At 53.5% G+C, this 25,020-nt stretch overlaps 1 protein-coding gene across 9 annotated transcripts in view; it reads right to left on the reverse strand.

Annotated features, from left to right (window-relative positions):
* Positions 1-25,020, reverse strand: part of RBFOX1 (RNA binding protein, fox-1 homolog (C. elegans) 1) — a 1,380,973-nt gene that overhangs the window by 310,678 nt on the left and 1,045,275 nt on the right. Inside the window, exon 1 of one of the 9 annotated variants that reach the window (XM_012731791.1) lies at positions 22,375-22,995. The exons of the other annotated variants lie outside the window; for them this stretch is intronic. The gene's annotated coding sequence lies outside the window, so the exon portion shown is untranslated. Of the gene's footprint in view, positions 1-22,374; positions 22,996-25,020 lie in introns of those variants that run through there. 9 annotated transcript variants of the gene reach the window in all.

Consider the following 25,020-nt stretch of genomic DNA (forward strand, 5'->3'; position numbering starts at 1 on the left):
TGGTGACAGTAATGATGGTGGTGGTGGTGGTTGTGGTGATGGTGATGACAGTGATGATGATCATGATGGTGGTTGGTGGTGGTGATAGTGATGGAGATGGCAGTGGTGGTGATATATCTGAATTGTGTGAAAAGATCACATTTTTAAATAGCAGCATCTCACATTAAATTTAAAACTAAAAATCTCTTGATCTAGAAACTTTGGGGCACATTTTCCTCTCCCAACCACCAATGATGTCTGGGAAAGGGTGTGCCGCCTCCCCACATCAGGAGACTGAGGCTGTCCCCTGTGACTGTCCCCAGATCAGGAGACTGAAGCTGTCCCCTGGGACTGTCTCCACCATTTTCCCTGTTACCTGGAAAATAGCCAAACATCCATTGCCAATTTATCAACCACTAAAACAAAACTAAACTAAACAAAAAGCATAAAATGGAGTGTTTCTTTGACAATATTAATTATACTCCCTATCTTATTGATATTGACTGGGCTTACCTCATAATGCAGATTTGTATGGAACATTTAACCGTTTGTACCACCCTATTTTCTGGCTAGATTGGGGTTCAGAGAGTCCCCTACAGTATTCAGGGACACCACACAATATTCCTCACAATATTGCTTTACCTTTGCAGACCTTAATAACCTCCTTTTACAAATCACCCAGTTCTGCAAACCACACATGCAAGTGTCTTTGCCAAGTTTCTTTAGGAATCCAACTCTCCATACAAATGGCCTGCAAGCCAGAACTGTCCTTCCTTCCTTCCTCCTTCCTTTCTACCTTCTTTCTTTCCTCCCTCCTCCCATTTTTCCCTCCATCCAAGACCCTTCTCCTTCATTTTATTTCAGCCTTGCTGCATTAACACAACTGTCACTTTTTTGCAAAGCTTTCTCTGCTACCCCAGGCAGAACTAAGGACCCCCCCCCCTGCTGCGATCTGCACCGGGGTATTGCATAATGATGCTTTAAGTGTGACTACACCTTCAGATTGGTTCAAAGGAAGAGCAAGCCACTTGCGCCTTTTTACCCAGATGGCTGAATGGCAGTGAGGCATGTGAAGTGCCCCCCAAAATGAACTGAGAGAATGAGTGACCAGGCAGGTGTTCAAAGAAGTTCAAAACCACGGAGAGGCAGCAAGGAGCCCCCAGCTGCTTAGCGTGACGTGCCTCTCCAAGGTCACTTGGAGTGTCCTCGGACCTCTGGACATAGAGAAAAATATTGGTGCTTCAACGTTGCAGAAGCTCAGACAGGGTCTGGGCTGTCACCCTTTTAAACATTTGATCTCGATGAGGAGTCTGCCCTGACTCCCATCTCTGCAGGGTCAAACAGGGTAACACTTGAGCCGTCTCACAAGGGCACAGTGCTGCACAAACGACATGCTATATGTGGGTGTCCTGGCACTTTGGGGGTGCTCAGAAGGAGCTGGTGGATTTATGATTTCTCAGCTTCCTGTGTGCCCGTGTAAAATTGCTCTCCACTCCTAGCCTCATGCAGGTCGCCCTTCAGCGTTGTACCCTACACAGGTCTCCATGGAAGCTTCCCCACTGTCTGTTCCCCTCACACCCTGCTGGCAGACCCATCAGCAGTGCCCTGCCACGCCGGCACTCGGGACTCACTTGTCTAAGGTCAGCACTGATTTCTCCCCTGGGGTCCAGCTCTGCCTGGGAGCTGCATCCAGAGATGCTTCCAGAGTCTCTCTTCCTCCTCCTGCCCGTCAGTCTGTTTTCCTTATTCTCAAAAAGCTCAGCATAGACAGGCTGCTCAAGGAGTACCTGATAATCACCTTTGAGGTGTGCAGGGTCAAAAAGAGATGCAGAGAGAAGTGACTTGTCCGAGGCTGAACAGCAAAATGTGGGCCTTTTGCTCTGACCTCTGCTAGATCTTCAGCAATGACCGCTCTAGAGCAACAAGTTGAACAAAAACGGGTAAACTCCACTCACCACCGGACAGCCCCCACCCTGTCCAGTGCATGCCATGGGAGGCCAGGCCGTGGGCAGCCACATGCATCCTGCTGCTGAGGACAGACAGCCAGGTCCCACGAGAGGGGACGCTTGGGAGCACCGGTCATGGTGGCCAGCGTGGTCTTCTGAAGGAAAAGCTTGTACAGCAGCAAGAAGGATAAGCTAACCACCCACCACGGGCCCCCAGGTCACAGCCCCTTCATCAGTATCCTCCACAGTGAACAACCAGCCAGGTTAGGCCCAGCCTGGGAAGAGCTGCCAGCCCACACTCCCGGGCCTGGTCTCGGGGTGCAGGTGCCCGGGTGCCCATACAAGTTGGCCCGTTCCTGACAGCCTCTGTTGCAGCTCTTCCTTCGCCACCCTGCTCTCCTCCTCCCCAGCCCTGTTCCCTCCTTGCACAAGCACCCATCAAGAGCCAATGGAGCCTCAGTGTCCCCATCAAGAGCCCGATCTCCACCAATGGTTGTGACTTATTGTGCTCGTGACTCAGAAGTGGGATCTGTACAGTAAGATAATGAGTAGCAACCCTGCCTTGGAAGGCGGTCCAGAGACTGAAGTGATGTCCACGTAGACACCTGAGGTGGACCTGGAGGACTGGACCCGCTCAGACCTGCTCTCCCCCAAACCACAGTCAAATAAACGCAACAGCACTGAAGCAAATGCCACAGTGACTTGCCTTCGCTTGAGAGTGTTTGCTTCCTTCCATAGCCCAAGCCCAAAATTCAGATGTGGGGGGTGACCAGGATGCCTGGAGCTTCCGTAAGGGAAGACCACAGTTCCAGCAACAAAAGAAGGGTGTTTCTAATTCAATCGAGGGCTTCCGGGCAGCGCCTCTGAATCAGGGGCAACCCAAGTAATCCAGGACACTGGGTCACACCACCACCTCAAACATGGCTCTGAAGATGCACAAAGAAAATTCGAGGAGGTCTATGAAGTGAGGAGGTTGCTGATTATCAGTGGAAACTTGAAGCCCCAGTGGTGCAGGCAGCACTGAGCTCCTGTTGGTTCATTAAGCGCTTCTTGACCTGATTCTCCTCTGAAAGCCAGACTGACTGGCTGAATGAGCAAATCTAAGAATATCAGCCCTGCACATCATCTCTGCCGAGATCAACAGTGCTTCAGGCGCTGGCCCCAGACCTGCCTGGGGAAGAATGGCAACTGGGTGTGGGAATCTGTGGACGTGCTAGAAGGAAAGGAATATTCCCTGGGGGCCTCAGAATGTGGGGGAATTACCTGTCCCCCTGGTTTTGCGTTTGTGCCCTCTCACACCTTCTGCACTGCAGGTGCCCTCTGTGAACAGACAGCACCCAGGGCTAGCAACCAGCTCTTCCACCCACACCCCACGCTCACCCTCTACTTCCTGGGAACTGCCTAAACCACCTGAGCTCCACACGTGCCCCTTTCCCTTACAGGACTAAACATCGGAATCGACAGCTCCCAAAACAGGGCCTACACACCATAGAGAGCCATGCAGTGGGTCACGGTAGAAAGCATTCTGTGATCAAAGAACTAAGGGGAGCAAAGACGGCTCTCACTCCCTCTTGGGGTGACATTAAGCCTGTTAGCATCATAAACTAGAACTGTACCTGAAAAGTTCAGTAAGGAAAACCAATCTGATCTTGCTTGATCCAGACATCTGATGACTAATTGTCCAATTATGTATCATCCTCCACCCACCCACCCATCCATCCCTCCGCCTACTCATCCACCCATCTACCCATCCACCCATCCATCCATCCCTCCATCTACTCATTCATCCATCCATCCATCCATCCATCCATCCATCCATCCATCCATCCATCCATCCATCCATCCATCCATCCATCCATCCAATCATCCATCCACCCACCCACACACCCATCCATCCCTCCACCTACTCATCCATCCATCCATCCACCTACCTAGTCATCCATCCATCCACCTACCCATCCATCCATCCATCCCTCCATCTACTCATCCATCCCTCCATCCACCTACTCATCCATCCATCCACCCATCCATCCATCCATCCCTCCATCCACCTACTCATCCATCTATCCACCCATCCATCCATCCATCCACCTACCCATCCATCCCTCCATCCATCCCTCCATCTACTCATCCATCCCTCCATCACCCCATCCATCCATCCATCCCCCTACTCATCGATCCATCCACCCATCCATCCATCCATCCCCCTACTCATCCATCCATCCACCTACTCATACATCCATCCACCCACCCACCCATCCATCCACCCACCCACCCATCCATCCATCCCTCCATCACTCCATCCTTCCTTTTCTCCCTACCTCCCGCTACACAGCCACCTATCCATCTGTCCATCTGTCCTGCCATTACTTGATATCTGGCTCCAGAGAATTAATGTGCCAAGTTCCTTACCCCTGCTGCCCTTGTTTCTATACTCCTACTTCTCCATCAGCATCTTCACCATCATCATCATTGTCCTCATGGTGGCTGCTAGCATCAACTCAATGCTCATGTCAGGCCAAGCATGAATCTCACCAGTGTCATTTCAGTTCATCCTCTCTCCACATATGAAGAGTCCCCTATTAAGTGCACCGCATTACAGATGAAAGTCTGAGGCATGCAGAGATGAGGGAGCAGAGGTTCCTGGACCTAGAAAGGCAGAGCTGCACTGTGAGGGAAGCAGCAGCACCCCCTGGCTAAGGGCCAGTGTAAGCCCACTGTGGGTCTACTATGGTGATGAAAATACTCGGAGAAGATCAGATGCCACCTGAGTAGTCTCCTCGTCGTTAGCCCCCACTTGTCACTCCATCTCAAGCATGTGAATAGCATGTGAATAGCATCTCAAGCATGTGAATAGACAAAGGAAGACAAGCTAACGCCAGGAAGACAAGGCTGGCCCTCAAGTCTGGAGAAGGACTGGCCCCTGCACATTGCACAGAGTCTCCAGGCCTTGGGGAAGAACCTCCAAGGCGAGAGGAGACCCAAGGAACGTGGCCACACGCCATGGGTGAGGGCCCCCATGCAAGGAGAAAAGGGAGAGACACGGCCCCAAAGAGGACCCCTGGGGTCTCTCTCTCTGGTGAGCGCAGCTCACCTCAACCTCCAGGGCTGACGGCCTGTGGCTCTTTTTCATACGAAAGATGCTTCTATGGTGATGGTTCTTATCCTATATTTTTAATCATGAACCACTCAGAACCGGGTTCCCGTTATCCCAGCAAAGTGCACACAACTCAAGATTCTCCTTCTCATTGTAGGGTGATGTTGATGCCCCCTCCGGAGTTCATCACTGTGTCCCTGAGGGGTCTGTGCCTAGCTAGCAGATTTTGAAGCCAAAAGTCAGAACACGCTGCACTTTCTAAAGGAGAGAGTGGGCAGCATGGCTCTCACTGGTGTTGGCTCTGGTCACTATCCACACGGCTGCTCAGTGGGTGGTGTTGATGAGCTTTCCAGGTGGGATTTGGTGAACGTTACCTGACGCTCCGAGCAACGTGAACAATGTCCCCGCAAAGCTGAGGTTTTCATGAAGGCAAGAGGTCAGACAATGGGGGTGAGCTAAGGCATCGGGTATTGAAAAACCAGGTCAGATGCCTCCCTCTTGCTCACGTATAAGAAGCTGTCACAGGAAACGGACACCCTCCGCATGCTGTGAGGGCCATGAGCAGCAGGGTGGCCTCCAGCCAGGCCGGAGCGTGCAGGAGGAAGCTCAGAGCTGCAGGCCGTCTGGTCTTGTTGAGAGGATGGAGATGACGCCCCCGGAGCCAAGCCCTGAAGCTGACCGACTGAAGGGACGAGCCAGGGCTGACCACTGCAATGGCTTCTCCCCGATGCCACAGCAGGCAGCTGGTGGTTAGCAAGCCTCTGACAGGTGGACTGTCCAATTTCCCAGATTAGCTGTGCCCTTCTGAGGTGCTCTGGGGACATCAAAAGAGGAACCACACTGAGTGACCTCATTTCCTTTCTGAGTCTTCCTTTCCAATCTATTTTTAGGTATTTTTCCACCATCCATAGACACCATTTACTATTTGCAGACACCTTCTATGCTTTGTGGGCTTGCTCATTTACTCTTTGTGACCACCCTCTAAGGTGAGCCCTGATGTTGCCCCATAACTGGCCCAGAGGCTGAAGCACACCGAGGTCACCTCGCCAAGGCCACACAGCCCATGAGGCAGCCTCATCTCACATGCCACACTACCTCTTAAAGAAAGACAACTGGTCCCCAACTGAGTAACACCAAATAGAGGGTTTTAAAAATTAATAGCCGGCATCATCTTGGGAAGCAACACCGATAGTGGTTCCATACTACGTTTAGCTTTGGATTCTGACTCTGACAAGTCATGGCCCTGTGTTCCCGGACAAGATACATAACCTCTGTGAATCCCAATTAATTCACTGACAAAGTCAGAGATCAAAGCCCCCCTTCCAGGGTTGTGGGGAGCAGCTAAACAAGGCAGCAATGCACTTGAAACACCCCTTGGACTCCAGTCTACTTTCATGTGTGCGACTTTACTCAGAATGGGTCCATCTGAGCCCAGCCCTGTCCATTTATAGGACACCAGGCGTTTAGGTGACCACTCCCAGTGGCTAACCCAAATCTCCAGACTCACAAACATAAATCTCCCTGTGTTTGTTGTTGATGTTTAGTTTTGTTTTTTAGCTAAGTTGCGTTGGGTTTTTGTCCTTTGCCACTAATAGATTTTGGACTAACTCACTAGTGAAGGCAAGCATCGTGGATTCATACACACATGCAGAAGAGAAAGTCATCCCAGAAACCTCTGGTTTCTTTCCTTAAACCAACCCTTTTCCAGAGCTCCCAAAGTAGCCAGCACCATCTCAGCATCCTGAGGACTTGACCTCACTCCATCTTTCCCCAACTCTCCAGCACCGCTGCTCCTCACAGCCCTGCTCGGCAGCCCAGAGGTGCCACTCAGATTTCTCACCACCTGTGGCTAGTGCGGTGGGAGGCCTGCAGCCAAAGCCATGCCAGTCTGCTTCCTGACCCTATTTCCTTTGCATGCTTTGCATTTCTAGAGTAGTCCATGCGTTTGCTGAGTGAGGAATCCTGAAGTTTGCAAAGGAGTGGACACCTTGCAGACTCCCCACAACACAAGCCATGCCTTACTTATGCTGAAGCCTCTTCTAAGGGAGTCCTAGGAAAAGCCGTGTGGGCGGGGAACAAGAATCCAAAATATCCTTCCAGAGAATTCCCAGGGTGGCAGAGCCACGCCAGCGACGGCGGCACAGTCCCCAAATTCTAGGCAGACCCAGACACAGAAGCATCTACCTACAGGCAGCCTACTGCAGCTGCGTCTCCTAAGAGCACTTCGGAGGGACAGCCGCCGGCTCCAGGGCTGACATGCACACACTTTGGGTGCGCGTTTTGCACAACCCCCATCACAGATCTGACTCAACAAGTCCACAGCCCATGTGAGATTTACTGAGTCCGTTCCCCTCTTTCCCAACAACACTGAATAGAGCTCAGTGGGGAGATTCAGAGGCCGGAGGGTGGGGGCCTTTGTTTTAGGACTACCACCAGACTTCACTTCCTCAGAGACGCTGTGACTAGCCTCAGAGATGAAGGCTCCTTTCAGGACCTAAATAGAACAAAGGGACAAAAAAGAACTGAAGTATTGAGAAGTAGGAGGGAAAAGGAGAGCAGAACATCCTTGGCCCCCAGTGGCCTTCCTTAACTGCTCAGAAACTCACCGATGGTGCCCAGCCTCTAGTGCGGCTTCTCCCATATGTTCCTGTACTCCCACCGGGCCCTAACATTTGCAGGCGCCATTTATCATTCTGGCAGTGGTGTGCTCATCTGCCTACCTCGCTAAGCAGCCCTCCTTGTTATTTTTGTAATTACTGGGAGTCTTTTTCATGTCGCTCTCTGCCAGAACTCTGGCTCACCACACACCTGTTATACTCAGGACACATGGAGGGCTGGGGGTGGGCCTGGCAGTGTGGGATGGGAGGTAGCCTTCTTGCCTGGCATGAAAAGGGAAATCAAGAAGAAAGAAGCAGGCCAGAAGCCACGAGCACCCTCGCTACGATGTTTCTCTGTACCAGGTCCTTTATTTAACAAGCAGGTTCTATGTACACCCAAGAGCTTCCTTATTAGAATAAGGCTATGCTGTATCTTTTTATTATTATTATTATTATTTTGCAAATAGTAATTTACTTAGTCATCCTAATGCCTGACAACCTCATTGTGCCCACTTTACAGATGAGAAAACTGACACAAAATAAGGTTCAGTTCTTTGCCAATAGGTACACAAGATGGCAAATGGCAGAGTGGAGCCCAGTGTCAACCCAGGCACTCAGGAGGGAAACTCCAGGCTACGCTGCATCCTCACCAGTATCACCATTATCTCCAAACCTCTCCTCCTATGTCACTACCTGCACCTGCACTGGCACTACCCACCAGCACTGCCCACAGCTCCACCTCTACACATCACCATCATCCCCATCCCCACTGCCATCATGATCACCTTCACTGGCTCAGGCACCTCACACCCCCTCCCACTGCCATCATCATCACCACCATCACTACCACCATCAGCACCATCCCTAACTCAGTAAACACCACCACCATCACCATCACCACCATCACCACCATCATCACCACCATCACCATCAGCACCACCATCACCATCACCATCATCACCACCAGTACCGCCATCATCACCACCAGTACCGCCATCATCACTACCAGCACCATCACCATCATCGCCACCAGCACCATCACCATCAGCACCACCATGACCATCACCATCACCATCATCACCACCATCATCATTAAGTCTATGGACACCACCATTCACTCAGTAAACAGCATCACTGCCACTCTCATCACCACCATCACCATTGCTAGCTCAGTCAGCACCACCACCTCCCCACCATCACCACCAGCACTAGCGCATGCACCACCGAGAGAAAAAACATTGACACTGAGCTCTTTCTGTTTGCTGGGTGCCCCGCTGGGAGCGCTATCTCAAGGATACTCATAACAACCCAGTGTCACTGACCCTCCGTGACCACTACTCCATCCCTGCATAAACTAAGCTCAGAGAGGTTCAGACTCATGTCTCCAGAGCCGGGCCACAGGGCTTATTATGTTTTCAAGAGTCAAAGTCAGTTTTGCCTGACAAGGGGTGCAGTGCACTCCTATACTACCCTCATCAGAGGTGGGGTGGTGGCCTCACACCCTCACTGCCATGTTGGGAGTGTGCTGGTAAGACAGGAGTGGCCACCCCATCAAGTACAGTCCGTGAGCATCACCCTTGCGCTGGGGTGTGGCTCTGGGGCAGGAGCCTGCTACTAAGCAAAGTGCAGGACCAATCAAGGGGTGTCTGAGCCCCGCCAGAGACCGTTCAGGGAGCCTGGGCCTAGGGGCTCTGAAACTGGCCAGCCATAATTCCTGGTGGAGCTCCCAACCCCATCAGTGCACCCGGGACCCCACTACCTCGCCAGCCCCAGGTCAGCCCTTTTAGATTATGACTGTTGCTCTCTCGGCTGGGGGCTGTGGGGATGGTGACAGGATCTCAAGGAACACGAGGCTTCTTTTCAAAACTGCACACCTGCCGGTTTCCTGTCACCGCCAGTCCTGTGACCATCACCTCCACCCACGCTTCACTTGGATTCAACCTGGTCCAGCCTCAGTTGCCATGATTTAGTTCTCCACAGAAGGCCCAAACAGGTCTGTTTAAAGGCTAAATTCAACCACAATCATCCTCTACTGAAAACCCTGTGCTTTTTTCCATTTCGCTCTTTTTCCTCGGGGACGAGCACCTCACCCCCACAACACCGTCCGCACAGTCCCACTCCCCCCACCTCTCTCTCACTGAAGAAGCCCAGGCAGGGGCTGCCCTCCTCCATGGCTCTGGTCTCTTCCCTACGTCCACCCTTGTGTGCACTTCCTCCATCCATGCAAACACCCCTCGGGGAAGGCGCTTTCACCCCCAGCCGGGGTCACAACTGCGGCCCCATTTCCAAAGCGATGACTTGTCTAGCACCATCTCCCCATGAGAGTGAAGCCTCCATGAAGGAAAATAAAGATTTTCCTCAGCTCTGGATCCTCAGTGACTAGCTCGGCTTCGGAGGCATAGCAGAGGCTAAAGAAATATTTGTTGAAGGAATGAGCAAGTGAATTAATTATTAACCAATTACTTCAGCAAAAGGAGGGGGCTGGGTAGCCACGGCGGAGGTTCCAGGCACCATTCTAGGCCATGCAGTGTCTCGCAGCGGTAGATCAGACCGCCTCCGGAGAGCCAACAAAAGGTTAAGAACATTTCACGTCTCTTTTCCAGTAGTACAGGATCAACTCTTAAAAGTCTGCCTTATTTGTAAGCCAAGAGTTTCTTATGTAATAGAATAATTGCTGGCTTGAATTAAAGACATCATTATTTGGAAAATTGCTCTTTTTCTGATCTAAAAAGTGAAGCATCCCTCCCTCACATGAACACATCATCACATCATCTTGGCAGGCCACGTGACTCAGAAGGAAATGCGATTTTTGGGGGGAGGGAAATTGATATTTTTCCACAAAGCTAAGAAGAGCTATCGGAATAAAGGGATGTTTATTTGGGTGAATCACCAGCTTTGCACAAATCCCAAGTGCTAATTGCATAATGGGTCTTTACAAAAATGCTGTAATATGGGTTCGGCTGGTTTCTCTGTTTTCGGTTTGAAAAATAGATTGTTTAATAACCCATCAAAGCTATGTGTAAACCAAGTAAACAATGGAGCAGATGTTGACTGCTGTCTTGTGCCTCGTAGACACAATTAAAGACAATGAGACACTCATGGTTCCATGTAATAGGAGGACAAATGCAAACACAGAAGCCAGTACAATGTAAATGTAAGCGCCCCACTGCTGGGCACCTGCCTTCCCAGCCCAAAACGCTGTATCGTATTTCGTGAGAGGAAAAGTGTGGGTCCCATCCTTTATTTGCTTGTGTAAATATGTAAGCTCTGCCCCCACTTAGCGGGAAGAGAAGACGGTAAAAGATAGTCTTTTCAAGTGACTATCTGGATACATTGTCAGTTTCATAAGCACTGATGATGACCATTTCAAAAACACTTCTGATTTTTTTTCTCACCAGAATTAATAAGAACCAGTCACCAAAACTTTCACATGGGCAAAAGGAATTCAAGTCCTGGCTTGGGGGTGGGGCTAGCTGGATGTCTCTGCGCCCACCCATCCGTCCACGGGTCCGTCCACCCCTCCGTCTGTCCAGCCAATCACTCATTCATGCCTGCGTGACTCGGGAATTCTGTACATGAACACGGTTATTCTCGAAACGTCTATCTTCTTTTCTTTCGCTCAGGCACAGTCCCTAAAATCAAGATTCCACCTAATACAAAAATAACGCCGTTGGAGAGAATATTTCAAGAGTCCCTTGTTCTCTACATGTTCTGTTATTCCCCTCACATTCCCACCCAGATTTCTTTTAGTTTTCAGTTCTCGGTGCTACAGAGAAAGAAATAAAGAAATAAAACCACACAGCACGCGTCACATGACATAATTCAGAGAACACAGCATAACCAAGACGGCAGCAGCCCCGCCAGCGATTCCCCGCAGATATCTGGACCGCGGAGCCCAGGGCTCTGGGCAGGCTGCTCCGCCATACTGTGTCCTCCTGTCCAGTTCACAAACAACAAAGCTGAGCTTGGGATCAGCTTTCTCTGGCGTCCTAGACAGAAGCAAGCCTCGCAGACCCGGAATGCGCAACTCGGCAACCACATGCCCCCCGCTCGTTCTTAAAACAAAGCCGTGTCTTCCGCCTTGAACCCCGGCATCTCTCCAGCGCCTCGGAAGCCCGGAGTGGAAGGGGCCTTTGCGGTCTGCGTCCTGTCGCGCCCGGCTTCTGCTCCCCGGCCGCCTGCTCCTGCCTGCGGCTGGTGTTCACGCAGAAGGAAGGGGCCTCTCGCGGCCTGCGTGTCTTTATGCTAATAAAATGCTGCCAGCCCATTTTCCCAGACGACACCCTAACGCAGAGCGCCGAAAGGGAAGCTGATAGGGCCGTGACGACTCTGAAACAGACCCATCACCCCTGAAACACCTCAGACAGAAGCACCCCCCCACTCCCTCTTTACGGAAAGGCGGGGGTACCCCCTAGGTGCATCTCATTAGACACAGCCCTCCCTGCACGTGGTGGCGCGCGCGCACACGCCATCTCGGGAGCCAGGGAGACTGTGCAGCACTAAATTCTTGTGATTTATGAAGCAGTCTGCACCGCACCGAGCAGAACAGCATGGCAAGCTGGGACCCCGTCCCTGAAATTCCTTTATTAACACGCCCAGGCCCCGCCAGTGAAGGAGCAGAGGTGCGGGTGTATAAATCATTAACACAGAGCTGGGCGGTGACTGCATTTCCTGTGTGGCTGGAGAGCTCGTCAGCACACCGGGGACTTGGGGATTGGAATTGGCTGCAGAGAAATGCACTCCATCATTCTGGGAGCCGACGCTTCCCGTCCGCTTCCCATCAGCCTCTCTCTCCTCGCCCTCACCCGCCTGAAAGCTGTTCAGCAGTAATTACAACGCCCCGGCCCCACCCCCGCCCCCAGGAGATCACCCCAAGGTCTGAGCCGTGAGCTCTCCCGCGTCTCCCTTCCGACAAGTGTCGCCTTTTCTCCTTTAGACACCGACTCGGCTTAGGGGAGTGTCTCCCCGGAGCCGGAGCCGGAGCCGGAGCCCCGCTCAGGCCGGGGATCCCGGGGCACTACCCTGCCAGGCCGGGGCGGTCCAGATGGACACGCCCAGGCCCAGCCGGAAGGGGCACAGGCCGCCCCGGCATGGACCTGGCCACCGACGCCCCCATCTGCATCTCAGGCTCGAAACGATTAATATCCACTCCCCGGAGGCCTTTTGTGGGGGATTAAATGAGGTGATCCATGGAAAAGTGCTTAGTCGTGTGCCTGCCACAGAGCACTCTATAAAAGTTATTGATTCTTTCATTACCGCCATTATTTTAGTATTATCATCACTGTGGAGGACTCTGCATCCTTCGGTCACCTGAAATGGTCCCAGAAGCCGCCTCTCCCGCTGTTTCCTGGGGAACCTCACTTTTTGAAGGAGACCAAAGTAGGCGCCAGAAAAAGAAAGCAGAAAGCGTGTCCTCAAGCAGCCTGAGCCACACGCTCTTCACGGAGACCCCCAGTGGAAGCGTCTGCCATTGCACCTCAAAGAACACAAGTTCCCCACACCACCCTCCCCATGTTAAGTGTTCCTTGCCAGCACGTGGGGTGGGGGAGGGGAGGAGACAGAAGGACGCCCCCCAAATTGCAGAGTTTTATACTGATTGTTTGGATGAGAGCACCTGTCAGAGAGTTTAAGTGGTGACAACAGATCGACCCAAAGCAAAGTGGTTTCCCGCGTGCGCTCTGTGTGTGCAGCAACGGCAGGAGAGGCTCAGATAAAGAGTGACAAGGAGCAAAGAGCCCCTCACCAGCCCCTGGCGCTGCCTCTCCCTCTCCCGGCACAGATCCCGGGGCTAAACAAGCACGTGTCCTCTGGCCAGTCTGCCCGAGCCTGGAGCGGCGCTCCCGCCGGGTGCACTGACGCCCAGGGTTCCCTGAGCCCCGGAAGAACTCCTGCAGGTACCCCCCTGGCTCCCCCCACTTGAGCAGGCACCCGCCACCTTCGAGCTGGTGGGAATAAACTTCAGCGTGTGCCCACGTCCCCTGCATCACAAAATAATGACATTCTGAATGGAAATAAATGAAGCCCCTGCAGTGTGATTCTGTCAGCTTTTGAAAGTAAATAACTTTGCTACTGACAAGAGCAAGACAATTTTTATTTTCCCTCCTCCTGTCACCGAGCATTAATTGAGCCGTGCAGGCACACACAATCCCACACCACCAGCAGAACTGACAGTTGACAGGAGGGGGAGGGGCCCCCGGCTCCAGCAGGAGGGTCCCACAAAGCAAGACCCCGATTCTTTGTGTCCTGCACAAGCCTTGATCCCATTAGTTGGGGAGAAATGGAAAATTAGATGTATGTTCAGTTCCGATAGAGACGCTACTTTTCTTGAGCACCCTCAAGTATTCATTCCTCCATCCCCTTAACGAGTGTCTCTTGCTGTTCTCTCTGTCCCAGGCATGGTGCTCAGAGTTGGTCTTCAAAAAGTAGTATGAAACAATTATTTTTAATCCCTATTTTGCTAACGAAGTAATTAAGGCGCCAGATCCAGAAAAACGATTTGCTGGACCCAGCGGGGTCAGCGGACTGCATCACCGAACCGGAGTTCAGCCTTCAACTCCCGATTTCTATCCTGTAGAAGGTTCTAGAGACACCCTCTTTCATATCCTGAGCTGGGGGTTGGAGGCTGCTAAGTGGTTCCCATGAGGTAAGTGTCTTAACCGAATGTTGTGAGGTGGTCCAGAATTCTCCAGACCGTGGACCTCACCATTCCTTCTGTTTTGGGGTACTTCATGTACATAAAAGACTTGGGGGGAGGGCTCAGCCCTCCCCCTTGCTAAAGAGCAGAGCCCCCACCCCTTCATGCCTAGCTTCAGGCAGAGCTCAGGAAGCAGAGCTAGGAAGAGCCCGACTTGTGCTGCTGTTTTGGATAAGAGGAATCCAGTCCTAGAGGTGAAAGTCAGGCGAACATCAAACGCCAAAAAAGAAAAGGCTCATTAAGACTAAACCTTCAGTGCATTCTCTCATCAGTACTGGGAAATCCGAGGCACTTAATTCCTGCAGCTGCCTCGGCGAGGAAGAAGGCAAGCCAGCCCTTCCTGAGCACACACTTACCTCCGCGTCCCGCTCGGCCTCCAACTAATTCTGATTCTGTGTGTGTTTGAACACAACATAAAGAATAAGATCTTCCCCTCGGCCAGAGCCTGGTGGGGAGTGGGAGCACTCAGCCCCATGCCCAGGCCCGCGCCTCCAGACGCCTGTGTCCTCTCGCTGCGCCCTGGCAGCGGGGAGAGTGGGGGCTGCCCAGCAAGCAGGTGACCAGCGTCTTGGTCTTTGCAGGTCAGGGAAGGAGGGAGCAGAAGCAGTACCTGCCGAGGGCCAGGCACGCCCAGGAGACCCAGCAGGCTGGGCAAGGTTCTGCAGAACAGCCTCTGCCCGGACGGCTCAGAGTGCGGCAGGGATAAGTGAGTCGGGCTCACGTGCCCGCCAGGAGGCCCGTGCTTGGCTTCCAGGCACGCCTGGAAGGGCAGCTGGCACCCGACAGCGTCCAGCAAACACGGGATGAGTAAACACATGAATGGGTAAATATTTATTCCGATGCATGTTGGAAAAAATATGGCAGCTGATTCTGGGGCAGGTATTTCTATTTGTCTTGGGTGAGATTTAAGTACTTGAAAGTTGAAAATATGAGCTAATTTTTTTAAAGTAGCTATCAACTGGGAGGGTGGGTGGATTGGTGACCATCAGAAAGGGGAGGCCCAAGCACACCGAGTTTAGAAAGTCCAAGGACCGCACTTATTATTCGCAAGGCGTTCACCTGGGGGAGGCGTGGACAGACCAAACCAGCAAAATGCTCTCCCTACCCCTGTCTGCGAACTTCCCGTGGTTTCACCCAGACCAGTGGCTTCCTCTGACTTGTTGAAGGGTCATCCACTCCAGTCTCTCTCCTCCCCACCTGCCTCATTTCAACACGGCCCCAGAGTTCGGGCACGGAGCCTGGCTTTGCCCACTGGGACCCAGCTGACCACCTGCCCGCGGCTCTGGCCTCCGGCAAGGTCTTCTGCAGACCAGGTATGAGCACCCGTCCGTCTACCTTTCCAGAACATTCTCACTGCTCCGCTGGCCCACTGTTCCCTGGCTCCCGTGAGGACTTCATTACTCTTGGTGAGACCTCCCACGCCCCACCCATGAGATGAAACCTGAGAAATCCCCCAGCCAGCTGCCCTGACTGGCCTGCAGGGCCTCCCCGCTCCCTGAAACCTCTCAGTCCTCTGCTCCCTCTGTTTCTCTTCCTGGCGCCAGCCAGGTGCCCACAGCCCTCTCTTCACTGCCGGCCACAACACCCTCAGTGCCAGGAAACACTGCAGCAGAGCAAAGTACTCATTCATTGCTCTTGTTTTTAATTGAACAACTACTATACATTGCATTTTTTTCTAGGCATTGCGGGTAGAAAAATCTACAGAGTGGACAGGTACTACCAGCCTGTCACTGCCAGTAGAATGTGCTGGAAACTGCTGGCACTTAAGAGCAATAAGGTAAGCGAAGACCACAAGGGGGATCAGAGGACTGGTAGGCATCATGGTGGTCTCCGCTCACCACCTGCTGGGAGTCAGCCAGGTCCAGTGAGTCAGGAGAGGTGGGGGCTGCAGACAGCATGGGCTCCTTCTCCCCACAGACATTGCGCACAACCTGCAGTCCCAGCCCTGGGTGCTCTCTGAGCCTTGGGAATTGAATGTGAGGTCCGGTGGGAAGAGCCTCCTCCAGGGGGGGTGAGCTGGGGGCTTGCTGCTCCCTCCTTGGGGACGGGGGGGAGGGGGGGAGCCTGGCCTGCGGGCCTGGTGCACTGTCCAGTCAGGGGCCGCTGAGGCGCGGGGCTGACTGAGCCCTGGTGCAGGAAAGTCACAGGCCCCCCGCAGCCACAGAGTTCTCTGGGGCAGCTCCCGGAAACAGGAAACTTTATTGATGAATGGAACTTTCTCTGCTCTTCTTAATTGAATTAAACAGCGCGCTGGGACACCTCTCCTGGTCCATTAAAAAGGTCTGTGCAGATGGGGCCATTACGCCCACGCGCTCAGTGCTGCTCCAGCGTGGAGGCCACTCCGCCACGGCCCCCGCGGGCGTGTGCACCAACCTGATTTTGTTTACAATGCTGCAATTTCTTTCTCTTCCAGAAGACTGTTATTTGCCTGACAAACTACACTGTTCTTACCCGGCCAATATGAATAAACAGGCATTATGTTTCCTCTGGGGGCCGAGAGCCTGGTTAAATGAATCAGAAAACCCTAAAAAAAAAAAAAGAATGTCTGCCCCCAGCCCATCAGCTACTGGACAATTACTCCAGGGCCAGCTGTGAGGAAAACAGATGGCTGCGCGCACAATGGCGGGTTCTCGCTCGGCCCTGGCGGCGCGGGCCGTGTGTTCTGACGCCCGCCTGGAATGGCAGGAGTGCTCCCGGGCGCCCGCCGGCATCTCGGCGCTACCAGATGCTCGCCATCCTCACCTCTGAATGTCACGTTAAATAATCTGCAGGCAGAGGCTACCCGAGGAACCCTGCAATCAATACCCGCCCCCAAGTTTCCGGATAGCAGGAGGCTCAGGCCAAGCCCCAGCTGACCCGAGACTGCGCCTGTCGGGCCCCAAGACCCAGACTGTCTCAGCATGCTTCCCTTCCGTGGGCAAAAAAAAAAAAAAAAAAAAATCAGAGAATCGGGCAATGGGCTTGTTGAGCGATTTAGGACACCAGATCTCTCGGAAAGAGACGAGGCATCGGCTCCCGCAGACCATCGCCCAGGCTGGGCCAGGGCTGGGAGCAGACACTTCATTCTGCAACAATTCAGAGCCGGAGATAATCTATCCTAATTCTTTTCTGCGTTATTGGCACTATCGACCCCCCCAATCCACAGCACCATCTAATAAATCAACACGGGATTAAGTCAAGAAGAAAGAAGGTGATAAAATGCCATTTGGGCCCCTATAAATCATCAGGCTGAGAGCACAAGCTAACTGGAATGAGAATTGAACTTTTCTACGCAGACATCATGGGCACTGCCTGCCGCAGGTTTCCGGTGGAGCACGGCAGCCAGGGCCAGGCGGTGGAGACCCCAGGCGGGAGTCCATCTTCTTGGGAATCTGCTCCTAGAGCCGGTTTCTAATTAAAGACAGGAAGGGGTGATCTGCAGGTTCCAGTTCAATTGCTTTCGATCTGAACATGTCCGTGTGAGCAATGGCTTCATTTACCAGGAATTACCCTTTGCACAAACCACTTCACTATTTAAAACAAACCGCATGGATCATCATTAAGGGGGAAAAATGACCCATCTTCAGATATTGACAGCAGCCTGGCCCCAGTTAGAACCCCTCGGGACCCCCCTCCCATGATGTGGATTTTAAGCATTTTGACTGGTTTTTAAATTTCAGGTGATAAGAGCTTCTGACTGACCCGCCTTTGACAGATGAGATGGGAAGTTTTCACTGTGTGGTCCTGGGGGTAGTTTAGGGGCAGGGAAAACTCAGTATCTGTGCTGTTGGAGTGTCCTGCTTGAGGGTGAGGTCTCAGAGGCAGGCATGCTTCTGGGGGTCCGCGCATGCAGGTGGTGCCTCAGAGACAGATCTGGGGGCCTGATCCACACCTCCCCTGGCCTTCCCAGGACATGGGGCTCCTCGGTGGCTCCCCGGGCCTTACAATGGGCCCCAAGCTCTCCAAATATGTGTGTGTGTGTGTGTGTGTGTGGTTTTACTCTCTGAGAACCACCCTCCCACACACACTCCAGTGAGATTTATTTGGGATCAGAATTTACCTCAAAGCAAGGCTGTTTAAACAGGTGCCCACTCTGGAGCTGGGCAGATTCTGCCTTGGGGGAAAGGTGAGTATGAGGGCCCTGGGAGGAAGTCAAGGAGCCATCAGGAAGTCAAGGAGCAAACCACTGCAGTGTGGGGAGGGCGCAGCCTGGCCCGGGCTCTCCCTGGGTGCTGGGCCCAGCCACTGCTCCCAGAAAAAGGGTCACAGCCACGAAGCCCGTGCAGGAGGGGGCTGTGCGGCAGCCCACACGTGTGCTCCCTGGCCTGGCGCCCACAGCGGGCCATTCAACACCATGGGCCCTTGCAGGTGCATGCTGCGGGAAGCTTTGAGGTCGAGGCTGAGCAGGAAGAGCAGAGCCACCCTCTAAGGTAGTTACTGGGAAATACAGTGAATGAAATGGAATCGGCTAATGTGAACCCCCAAGTCACCGCACCCCGACGCGAACAAGTATGTGGTTTGTGGCAAAAGGGTCTGGTCTTTTCCACGCGGCCATTCAGAACAGACTCGGTGGCTGGGGCGACCGATTGACTTTTGTTTTCATGAGTTGTTTTAGGAACAAATCCGGGAGAGTTTGGGAAGAAGGTTGCTGTCAGGGCTGGGGTGGAGAAAGCAAATGGTGGTTTCCAAAGATACTGGACGCCACAGGAAGCTCCGTTCCGGGTGCCATGGCCCAGGGAAGCGGGACGGTGACCCCTCCAGACCGTGCGTCTGTGGGACAGACCGATGCCGGCTGCTCAACGAGACACTTGTCTTTGGAGTGTTTCTTATATAATGGGTGGTGGGGACGGCTAGGTTCCTGATCTGTTTTTGTCTCAATAATAATAAAATAAAATGTTTCCGAGGAAGGTGTCGTTTATCACTGACGCTGCCCAGTTCACCCACTGATCTGCCTGGTTTGGGAGCACAGATGAACTCCCCAGTCATCAAAGTCAAACAGAGACAGCAATGGCTGCAGCCGCACAGTGGGGGAAGGCCCCGGTGCGGGGAGCGGGCACGGAGGAGCGTGCAACGGGGCTGAATGCCCACAGCCCGCATGAGCTGGTTGTCTGGGCGCTGGATAAGATCAGCGTCTGCACAAGAGCTCTGGATGGTGGCTGGCAGGAGAAAGACCCCAAGTTCCTCTCCTTCCCCCATTGGGATGGAAACTTTAGGGGTGGGGGAGTGGTGAGGAAGCCTGATTCTGGCAAAAATAAATGACAGGCAAAAATAAATGTCTGCATGGACTACAGTTCAGGCATTGCGTGAGGCTCAGAAGAAACACACACATGCTCGCGCACACACACACACACACACACAGGGCCTCTAACAGCATCACAGCGTCACCTGTGAGCGCTTTCACTGAAGCGCAGGCCCCCAGGAGGGATAACTCTGGAAGCACGTCAGCCTTCTCCCTCTGTCTTCCCAGGAACCCCCACTTGTCGGGGCTGCCAGCTCTCCCTCCCAACCTCCCCTCTCCAGAGTAGGGGTGTCTCCTCCTGGAAGAGGTGCCTGGAGACGCTGGGCTCCTCTGTTTCTCCTAGATCCTTGCCCTTTCCGTGGTGGGAATAACCTCTCGCTCTAAGTCACTGTCTCCTAAGTTTGCCCAAATGAGCAAACCAATCTTAACGATCTAGAAAGCAGAAAGCTTGATGCATTCAGAAAGAAGAATGCACAAAGAGATTGTGCTGACTCCCGATGGCGTCCGGTTTGTTAGGTGATGCTGTTCAGGTTGACGAATACATAGTGGAAGACGTGAAGAGAAGAGGGAAAGATCAACTCATGTTAGTCACTTGAGCCAATGCATTTGCGCTCTGGCCTCTAGACAGAGGCTCAGGCTGCTGGTGGGTCACTGGGGTAAACACATATAGGTGCTAACAGCTCTCTCTCTCTCTCACACGCACACACACTCGCTCACACTCCCAGCAAAGGTTCACAAATGGCACAAGCAGCTCGTACAATATGTTACCAATAGGCTCTGGGGAAATGTTTCCTGGCACAATTTACTTAATGAGAAATGGAATAAAATAATATTTAAAAGGATAGACCAATTTGTTCCCAAGATATTAAAACAACAGAAAAAGCCTGTTCTCCACCAAAAAAATATGCCTAAGAAATATTTTCTGGAGGCAACCAACTTGATAACAAATGACCCAAATGTTCCAAGCAGAACCCTGGCATTTTGCGCACAGCTAGGTTCCTGCCACACAGATTGGAATGAGGGTCTTTGGAGAAGGCCCCTTCTGAACACTTGGAAAGAAGTAGCTCAGGCGAAGACAAACACACGTTCACAAATGGGCAGGGAGCCACAGTGAATGACGGTTGCCCCTTGATGGAGCAGGGTGGAAGCATCCTGAGAAGGGACAGGACTCCTTGCCTGCAGGACAGAAGCCCTCCCATCCTGCCAGGCGACCCAGCGCCCCTGCCTCGAGGCAGAGCCCTGGGCTTATCTCCCCAGACCCTGGTTAGCTGCTCCCCCAAGCCCAGGAGCAACTCACACATCAGTGGGGAGGGGAAGAGAGACAGCAGAGGGTCCAGGGAGACACTCAGAGGGGGAGAAGGAAGCACAAGGCAAGACCCTGACAGGCGCTCAGAACTGGGGGTAAACAGGCTCCCTGAGCAAGACCAGCCAGGGGAGTGAGGCAGAGAGAGCTTTGCACAGGCCAACAAAGGCTGCCTCCTGGACGGCCTGCCGGCCCTAGCCCAGCCGCCAGAGTTTGCAGGCTGGGGCTGACACGCTCCAGAAATCCAAAGCTTCCCACTGAATATAGCACAGCCCAAGCAAAGTTAAGGAAACACAAATACAGAGTCTCTCTCTCTCTCTCTCTCTCTCTCTCTCTCTCTCTCTCTCTCTCTCTCTCTCTCACACACACACACACACACACACACACTATCCTATATAGGGTTTTGTCCTCCCTATTAAAACAGCTGAATCAAAACTCCAGCGCTCTGGCTCCACAAAGAGGCAAACTCTTAGCATCAAAGGGGCCTCGGCCAAGGAACGCACTGACAGGAGACACCGGTAAGGCGAATGCAGTTTGCAATTCTCAGCTCCCAGGACCCCAGCTGGGAATTAGGCATGCAAAGTATTCCGAGAGGTGCAAAACCAGCTGCACGAGTCCGGGTGGGTGGGTGGGTGGCGCGGAGACCGGGTCTGGTCCTCGCTCGGGGGGAGCGCAGGGGCACCCTCCCCACCCCACTCCGGGACCGGAGCGCAGCCAGCCACGCGGATGCCGCGTCCGGGAGCCCGGGCAGCGGCCCCAGGGCGGTCGCGCGCCTTACCTGCTGTAAGTACATAAAAGTCAAGGCACACGAGAGCTGGGGACACATGCCCACGTTGGGGAGCGCCACGCAGGTGGCCCCCGTCAGAGGATGCTGCATCTCGTCTGGCTGGCGCCCGCCGAGCAGGACTGGGGAGCGCGCAAGGATCGCGCAGCTCTGCCTGGCGCTACAATTTTTTTCTTTTTAAATTTTGCTGATTATCTAAGTCCAAACCCGGCGCGGCGGCTGTCTCTCTTCTCTCTCTCTTTCTCTCCCCCCTCCCCCCGCTGCGCCCCGCGAGTCCCCCCTCCCTCGCTTCCTTCCCTTTGGGGTTACTAGATCCTCGCGTTCATGGGCTTCCAACTAAAACCCTTGAGAGAGAGAGAGAGGAGAGAGAGAGAGAGAAAGGGTCGCAAAGTATTTGTTTCTTCCGCGGCTGTCTTCTCCCGGTTTGTTGGGCCTGATCCTGAATCCCCCTGAAGTGGGAGATGTCCCCGCCCCTGGCCCCCACGAAGATGCAAGAGAGCAAAGGCAACTTCTATGAAAGGTAGAGGGGTGCCCTCCCGTAGATGCTGGAGGGGGGAGCCAAGGCTCCAGAGAGGGGGGAGAAGGGGGAGAGAGGGAGAAGGGGGAGAGAGGGGAAGAGAGAGAGAATTGGACTCACACCGAGGCTCTCTCCGTAGGTGCTGATGCCGCCTGCCTCCTCATTTGTCAAATGGGTCCAGGGGCAGGGTTGGGTTTTTTCCCCTCCCCTTTGCCTTTTTTTTTTTTTAAGCGACTCACCAAAATTCAAATTGTGTCTGCTAAAAATCTCGGCGGGGCGGGTGAGGAAGCTAGCGAGCGCCCCGCATCGCCAGCCTCCAGGCGAGCCGGACCATTCTGAGCGGCCAGCTGGGACCCGGGCTGAGGCTGGTGGCGGTGGCGGTGGCGGTGGGTCTGCCCGACTCGTGGGCAGATAAACACAGCGATGGGATTCCCTCGGAGGCGCAGAGGAGGAGCGGACCGACCGCGGGGGCCGCGCGAGTGGGGCGCTGCCTGCGAGGCTCGCGCCCCCTTCCCGCAGCGGTGGGGGCGGCTGTGCACCCCCAGGATTCGGGGGCGCAGCTCTCGTCGCAGGGGCTGGCCCCGCAGCCTGGAGCACACCAAGCCGCCTGGAGCCCTGAAAGGGAGACGCCTCCCGCGTGCTGGGGGACAGGGCTACAGGGCTGGCGCGCCAGGGCTACAGGGAAGGAGGAAGGGGCTTCTCCCTGCCTAGGACCCCGGCATTTCTCACACCGCCAATGCCCAGACTGGGGAAGTCCAAGTCTGATAAGAGATGAGTCTGAGGGCTGCAGCCAGCAAATGGCATTTTTCCCCCCTTGCATGGCCAGTCCTCTTTGGTCAAATTAGCATTCTGCCCTTGCAGCAGGGTACCCCCTCCCCTTTATTTTATGAAGTAATAATTATTCATTAGTAGATTTCGTTCGTCTTTATGCAATAAAGCAGGATGGGATCTGCAAATCAAAAGAAAATATTAAGACTATCAAATCCTTGGTCCCTGCAAAAAATAAATAAAATAAAATAAAGCCCATCCTTGGCTGCAGTGAAGTGCTCAGGGGTAGTGGCCATATTTTTTTATATAGCTTGGGACCTAGTGATTGAATTTTTTTATTTTCAGAGCGAGAGGCTGTGTGAACAGCTTCTCTTGATGGCTGAAATCCCGGCACGAACCCTTGCTGGAGACTGACACTGTCCTGCCCAGGGACAGTGCACCCCAGGAACACGGGGGACCCCGGGAGCAGGACTTGGGAGTGGTCACCAGGACCCCCTCTTGAGCTCTTTGAGGTGCATGGTGACGTGACGCTTTGCCAAAGGACAAGGGCCGGGCCGGGCTGAGCGTCACCCGCCAGCCTGCTTTCTGAAGGAAGGAAATGAAGGAGTCCGCAGCCCCATTTTGTTGTTCTGCTGTGAAGCGTCGTCAGTGACCACACAGCCTCCCCTAGGGCCACAGGAGGCCGCGACCAGACCGTTTCTCCTCCTCACCTTGCAACACCAGAGTCCAGGAGCCTGGACTCCCATGTTCCTGGAACCCAGGAGGGGACCCCAGCCTGTGAAGCTGAGCTGACGGACCAGGGGCAGGCGAGGACTGGCATTTGAGGTGTCAGTGTTAAGGCAGTGGGGAGCAGTGATGAGTTTGAAAATTCTTGCTATATATTTCCCCTGAACCCCCCATTGCTCAGACAGACCCGATTTACGAATAAACTCTTCTCGTCCTTCATCCTCTTCTGACTTTCTGCCTCTTTCATTCATTATTTTTTTAACATTGCAATTCACAAAATCAAGGTAAAAAGTCGCAGCACAGAACATATGTGGAAGAAAAGCTCAAAAATTCTGCCTTTCCTGGGCTGGGTCCCCTTCCTCAGCCTTCTTCTGCCTCAAGCGAACTGCTGTGCTGATGGGAACTCCCCGCTGCCTGCATTTTTCCCCTGACTGGCACTGGGGAAGCCTGCAAAGGCCCACGAAGAGGACAGAATTTTCCCTTCACTTCATTTTCATAAGAAACACGATAAATAATACATGGCACTTTAATAAGACCTTATCTGAATGGCTTAATGAAAAACAAATACATTATGTAAGGAACCAATAACGGCTCTTGGCTGCACTGAGCCAGCACGGGTGCTCCGGACCGTTTTCTCCCCAAAGTCGAAAGCCACCATCCATGGGAACTGGATTCCTGCATCCCAACTGCCCGCCCCCCTTCACACATGCCTGCACTTAGGTCTGCGCAGTCCAGAGCAGCCTGCAAAGTGCCCACGCGGCCCGAGTATTGGGAGTCAGGCTCCATTTTCTGCATGCCCCAGCCCTGCACCCTGCACCACAGAAGGGGCCGACAGAACCCACTTCCCAGGGGCAGAATCACACCCTCCCCTCTGGGCACTGAGAAAGCACAGGGCAGGCGGGCAGGGAGGCTCTCAGAACGGCTGCCCCCCGGCAGGGCGAGGGCGCCAATCACCTCTGCAAGCACTGCTTCCAAGCCAACTGTGAGCAGCCTCTGGGGGTGCTGCCTTTAAATTCCCGTTCAACAGCCAGGCAAAGGGCCACGTCGGTGCCAGTAGCTCCCAAAGGCTTCTTGACTTCCACTAATGGGAGACCTGGAGGAAAGAACACCTCTACTGCCCCCTCCCCACCAGCGCTCAGTGTCACTGGGGTGGGGTCCAGGTCTCCTCAGCGGCAAGGGCCCGAAGGGGGCCGCAGGGAACACAGCTTCGAGGGGGGCTCCCTCAGGTAGGGGGTGTTTCAGTCTGGCCCATAAAGCCAGTTTGCCCCTTTTTCCCTCTTTGCAATTTGGCAGCTATGTAAGATAATAAAGGAAGTGGTTTTGTTGTTTTGCGTTCTTAATTCTTTATCAGCACTTGTTACAGCTGGCCATGGGCTGACACCTCACGGGGG

The sequence above is a fragment of the Condylura cristata genome, unplaced genomic scaffold, assembly GCF_000260355.1.
Source record: "Condylura cristata isolate star-nosed mole 26May11 unplaced genomic scaffold, ConCri1.0 scaffold00032, whole genome shotgun sequence".
In the NCBI taxonomy this organism is placed as follows: domain Eukaryota; kingdom Metazoa; phylum Chordata; class Mammalia; order Eulipotyphla; family Talpidae; genus Condylura; species Condylura cristata.